Below are 6,820 nucleotides of genomic sequence, written 5' to 3' on the forward strand. Positions count from 1 at the left end.
CTAGATTTTCGTATGCTATAGCCCACGCCATCTGTATGGGTTCGTCAATTGATCACCTAAAAGTTTGCCTACCAATCATAAACCACCTAAGGAACAATAGTCATAGCCTCGCTATGACCGTTCCTCGTGTTTTGGCGTTTTAGGGCCATAAAATTGAAATTTCGCCCGAGTCCTAGATTTTCGTGTGCTATAGCACATGCCATCGGCATGGGTCAGGGCGATTGATTGCCTAAAATTTTATTGGCCCATCAAAAACTACCTAAGGAACTAGGGCTTTTCAAAACTGTAACTGTTAATCGAATCGAAAAAAATGGCTTATTGGTATCGACTTATCGGGTTAACGGTTGGGGAGCGAATTAAAATTTTATAATTAACGGCTTAATAATTTGGGAGCGGATTACTCAATTTTCTTATCGGATAAACCGTTAACCCGTTAATTTTTTTTTTCATACTTATACTTTTACTCCTGTTTATGTTTGTTTTTTAAATTTCTTTTACAAGAATTACATTTACCTTAGTATGTGTTGTGTCGTTTTTGCGTGCTACAGTATTGAGAGTATATGTAAGACTAAGAAAAAGGCTACGCATGAATTCACATTTTAAGGTTGTGATTTTGCTTTTGATGACTATGAATCTGAACTAGATCCTATCGATTGCTATTTATGATATCCACAACAAATCTCCCTAATTTTCTCAAACATATTTGACAGCAGCAGCTTTATTTGACGTCAATTTGATTTAACCGATAAGCTGCGTTTGATAACCACCCATTAATCATTAATCTGATATCATTCAGCCCGATGCCTTATTGGATGATTAGCGGATTATCACATTTATAAATTGATAACCGATAAGTCAAACTGTTAAGCGTAAATAACCGCCCGATCTGCCCGATCAGTACCCCTATAAGGAACAATAGTCATCGCCTCGCCATGACTGGTCCTCGTTTTTTGGTGTTTTAGGGCCATATAATTGGAATTTCACCCGATTCCTAGGTTTTCGTGTGCTATAGTCGGCATGGTTCCAGACGACCGGGCCCGAATCGCCTAAAATTTTGCCGGCCCATCAAAAACAACCTAAGGAACAATAGTCATCACCTCGCCATGACCGTTCCTCATTTTTTGGAGTTTTAGGGCCATAAAATTAGAATTCTGCCTAATTCCCAAATTTTCGTGTGTAATAGCCCAAGCCATTGCCATTGGTCCGGGCGACCAGATCCGGATCATCTAAAATTTTATCGTCCTATCAAACAACAGCTAAGGAACAATAGACATCGCCTTGCCATGTTAGTTCCTTGTTTTTTATCGTTTTAGGGCCGTAAAACTAGAATTCTACCTGATTTCCATATCTTCATGTGCAATAACCAACGCCAGCGGCATAGGTCCGAGCGACCGAACCTGAATCGCCTAAAATTTTACCGGCCCATCAAAAATCACCTACGAAATAATAGTCATCGCCTCGCTAAGACCGTTCCTCATTTTGTAGTATTTTAGGGCCATAAAATTGAAAATCCGCCAGATTTCAAGATTTTCGTGTGCTATAACCCATGTCATCTGCATGAATCCGGGCGACCAAACTCCAATCGCCTAAAAAGTTTTCGGCCCATCAAAAACCATCTAAGGAACAATAGTCATCGCCTCACAATGACCGTTCTTTATTTTTTGGCGTTTTAGGACCATAAAACTGAAATTCTGCTCGATTTTCAGATTTTCATGTGCTTTAGCCCATACCATCAGCATGGGTTCGGACGACCGAACCTGAATCATCTAAAATTTTGTCGACCTATCAGAAATCACCTAAGGAACAATAGTTATCGCCTCGTCATGACCGTTCCTCATTTTTGGCATTTTAGGGCCTTAAAACTGGAATTCCGCTCTATTTTTAGATTTTCGTGTGCTCTACCCCACGACATCTGCATGAGTCTGGGCGACCTGACCTGAATCGCCTAAGAAATATTTGGCCCATCAAAAATTACTTAAGGAACAATAGTCATCGCCTTGCCATGACCATTCCTCTTTTTTGGGGTTTTAGGGCCATAAAACTAGAATTTCGATTGATTCTCATATTTTTGTGTGTTATAACCCATGCCATCGGCATAGGTCCGGGCGACCAGAGCCGAACCGCCTAAAATTTAATCGGCGTATCAAAAACTACCTAGGAAACAATAGTCGTCGCATCGTCATGACCGTTCCTCATTTTTTGGCGTTTTAGGGCAATAAAACTTGAATTCCGTCCAATTCTCAGATATTCGTGTGTTATACCCCACGCCATTGGCATAGATCCGGACGACCGGACCCGAATAGCCTAAAATTTTGTCTGTCCAGCAAAAACTACCTAAGGAACAATAATCACTGTCTCACATTGATCCTTCCTCGTTTTTTGGCGTTTTAGGGCCATAAAACTGGAATTCTGTCTGATTCCCAGATTTTCGTATAGCCAACGCCATCGGCATGGGTCCGAGGGACCGGACTTGAATCACCTATAATTTTACGTGCCCATCAAAAACCACCTAAGGAACAGTAGTCATCGCCTCGCCATGGCATTTTAGGGCTATAAAACTCCAATTCCGTCCGATTCTTAGATTTTCGTGAACTATAGCCCACGCCATCGGCATGAGCCCGAGCAATCGGACACGAGTCGCATAAAATTTTGCCGGCTCCTCAAACACCACCTAAGGAGAAATAACAATCTCGTTTGCTTTTTAAAAGTCAAAAGTCATTCGTTATTGTATATGGTTAGGGTCAACTTCTTATTACTATAAGTTAGTAGAATTAGCTTCTATACATCATCCTGAGATCTTAGCTTTAGGTCTCTCTCTCTCTTCTATTAGAGGTTGGTGAGAAGAAGATATAGAGGAAATGGTGATGATGGGGTTGGAGAGGTTAATGATAAACTTGAAGATGAAATTGAAAAAATCACAGAAAATGATGCAAGAACCTTACCAAAAGATTGAGAAGAGTGAGAGTATGCGAGTGGAGATTAGGAGCAGAAAGGCTCGTAGGCTTGTTGGACGAACTCTTAAAATTACAGACTCCCCCCAAACAAGAAGTTATCCTTTCTAGTATTATATACAACTTGAGCTTGCAGTCTTGCACCTTAGATTTTGTTGTATCAACTCACAGAGAAAACTTAATATAATCAGACCTCTTTATAAAAGTCATCATTTATAAATACTTTATTGTAACGGTCAAGTTTTCTTTACAATCAATTTTTCATATTATATTATAATAATATATGTTATCTATAATAACACTTTACCCTTTTATCTTTTTTGATCCGAGGGTTTATCGAAAATAATTTCTTTACCTTTCTAGGGTAAGGATAAGGCCTGTGTATACATTACCCTTCAGACCTCACTTATGATATTTCACTGTATTGTTGTTGTTGTTATAACAATACTTTATTATAGCAGTCAAATAGTTTTAGAACATACGAGGCTCTTGCATAAAGAGTTCGACTGTATGTACAAGTTATCAAGGAATTATAGACAATATTGTTTGTGGGATACTATTGTGAATAATAATATGTAATGATTGCTAGTTTATGAGCCCACGTCATACCTTCTGCGAATATTGATAATTCAAAAAATAAACAACCTATGTATTAATTAAGTTATGCGTCAAATAACTTTTTTCTCGACCAACCAAATATGTACTATACCATTGCTCAGCTCCAAGTACTTTATCAAATCATTTGAGCTTATATACACTCCTTTTGTTTTTCCTCTCCGAGGAATTCGTTGTAACTAAAGTCATTATTATATTCTGAAGTACATGTCAGAGGGAGTAAAATGAGGATGAAAAGCATTATTTTTCCTGTTTCGTACTCTAGTCTTATCGGCATAATTATTATCTTCATTTTCAATTTTTCAATTACCCTTCTTCTATTAAAACAAAGAAAAGAAAAATCATTTTTTGTGGTATTTATTTAATGAAAAGGGCCTAAAGAGGCCAGCATCAAGCCCACAATCATGCCCACTTGGCCCACTAAAACACCATTCATCTTTTTCCTTTACAGGACGTGCAAGGTGATTTGCATTAATGATCCTATAAGGGTCTGGTTCTTAAAATAATAGTCATTTTTGTAATATCTTTAGAAAATGACCTCTGGACCAGAATTTGCGCCCACTAGCGATGATGAACGATCAAGTTCTCGCTCATAGTAAAGTCATGACAACGAGGTATGATTTCATGCTATATTCTACCAAAACTACCATGTTGGGTAACTCACAAACAATACCGATTTGTCATGATTTCAAGTTTTTAATCATAGTAAAGTCATGACAAATTGGTAAGATTTTATGCTATATTCAAGTCTCATTTAATTTTATTAAAATTAAGAGGCCTGCATTTGAATATACATCTGAATATAAAGATATGTATGAAAATCTAAATACTAAATAATTAAGAGTATTTATTTTTTCAACACTAAATATATAAAACTTGTCTTTATTTTGAAATTAATATATATAAAATTTAAGTAATATGAATCCATACCAATAAACTATTTTTAAAAAATAATATTGTAGTTGGTGATGGCAATGGATACGATTGTGGTTGGTGCTGATTGAGGGCGATGATTGATGAATGTGGTAGTAGCTAGTAGTGATAGCGGCTAGCAATAGTGGTTAGCGGTGGTGATTGATAGTGGCACTTTGTGGTGGTTGCAAATAATTATGGTGGATAACAGTTATAGCTAATGGTGGTGGTTACTGATAGAGGTCGTTGTCTATATATAATGGCAGCTGATGATGGTGATCGTTGGTAGTGATGATTGTAAATGGCGGTCGTTGGTGGTGACTGCTGATCACTATGGTGATTAGCGACATTGGTGGTTGGGGATGGTGATTGTGGATGGTGAGTGGTGGTAATTAATGATGGTGGACCGTGACAAAAATATCATAATTAGAGATAAAATTGTAACATTTAGTGCCTAAAATATAGGAATTTGAAATCAACTTGTGTACAGGTAATCGGGGATAAAGTTACCCCTAATTTCTCGATGAAGAAACGAGGGACAACGTAATTCGACGCTAGCTCGGGTGAGGTCGACGGTGCTCACAGGTTGGAGCCCGGGGGTGGACGAATGATATGTCGGGAATTGAGCGTGGCCAAACATGGGAAGAATCAAGCTCGAGCGAAACGAAGAATTGAGGTTAAAGGGAAGACGGTTAAAGCGGACTAACGAGGAGCCGAAATATCTGCCGTCAGCGGAATATTACGCCGCGGTTCACGCCCGATATTAATTGCGGATCGTGTTTTCTTGGAAAAAAGGAAGGAAAAGATTTTTTACCTTATTTATATTTGTATTAGGGTTGAAACTCCCCTACTATATAAAGGGGAGAACCTTTTTATTTTTTGGGGTCACTGTTGGCACGCATATCAAAGAAATAACGTTTAGTTTTGTCTTTTAGCAATTGTTCAATTGTTCATCCATTCAGTTGCAACCGAGCTCTATCCTAAGGGCTCGATTGGAACCAGTTTCTAGTATTCAAACTTAACGTTAAGCTTAATTATTTCATCACATTTGGTTTGATCGTTTTGCTTTCTTTTAATTTAATTACTTGTTTTTTCTTTGATCATTCGTGTTAAATCAAATCATGTATCCTTTAAACTGCGTACAAACTTAATTATTACTCATTTTAAAGGTAAATAGTTTGGCACCCACCGTGGGACGAAGGATAATAGTGGTGATTTAATACGAATCTTTATAACATACTCTATTTTACGCTTATTTTTTGAAGTTTGATTTCAGGATTATTCAATATGTCAAATCCCTAATATGCTCATTTGAGTGTTGACACCGAGTCAGGCCACTACAGTGAAAATAACAATGTGGTGCCGATCAACGACGTACCCCATGTTGACCCTAATGGTGTTTCGATCGCTAATCCCGTCGATGCTAATTCATAGGTTGCTTTCAACATCAACCTACCAAATGATCCCGATAACAGTATTCACGGGGACCCCCCGGCCATCGGCTCGCGAAGCACCTGAAGGGGGAGGTGATGAACTTAGCTTACGTTTGATTTTTGAGATGCTGCAACCTCAGCAAGTTGCTATAGCATAACTATAGAATCAAAATCATGTGCACAACGCGGCCGAACCCAAACGGGTCAGAGAAGATACTTGGAGAAAAGAACGGATTGTCACAAAACCCGACGGTTTTGGGACCAGGGAAAATTTCGAGGTGATAAAAATGCTCGAAGCACTAATAAAATGAGTGGAATCCGGTGAGAAGAAGATATAGGCGAATGACAAGAGATGAAAACTTAAAATTCAATGGTCGATCAGATCCCGGGAGCGCCTCCGATATTGAAAGGACCGAATTCCAAAATGTTCATTCAGAAACCTTCCCCCCAGCGCGGTACCGAAGCCAATTCCAAAAAGGTTTCATATGCCCCACATTCCCAAATACAATGGGACCATAGATCCCAACGAGCATGTAACCTCCTATACGTGTACAATAAAAGGCAACGACCTCGAGGATGACGAGATCGAGTTGGTGTTGCTGAAGAAATTCGGGGAAACCTTATCTAAGGGAGCAATTATGGTACCATAACTTACCTCCAAATTCTATTGATTCGTTTTCTATGCCTACAGATGCCTTCGTTAAAGCCCATGATGGAGCTATCAAAGTCGAAACGAGGAAATCAGACCTGTTCAAATTCAAGCAAAGGGACAACAAGATGCTCAAGGAATTCGTGACGAGTTTCCAGATGGAACGAATAGACTTGCCCCCGATTGTAGATGATTCGGCCGTTCCGGCATTTGCTGAAGGACTCAACCCTCAAAGTTCGGTTGCTCCTCAACAATTGAAA

The sequence above is a fragment of the Nicotiana tabacum genome, chromosome 9 (genome assembly GCF_000715075.1).
Source record: "Nicotiana tabacum cultivar K326 chromosome 9, ASM71507v2, whole genome shotgun sequence".
Taxonomy (NCBI): domain Eukaryota; kingdom Viridiplantae; phylum Streptophyta; class Magnoliopsida; order Solanales; family Solanaceae; genus Nicotiana; species Nicotiana tabacum.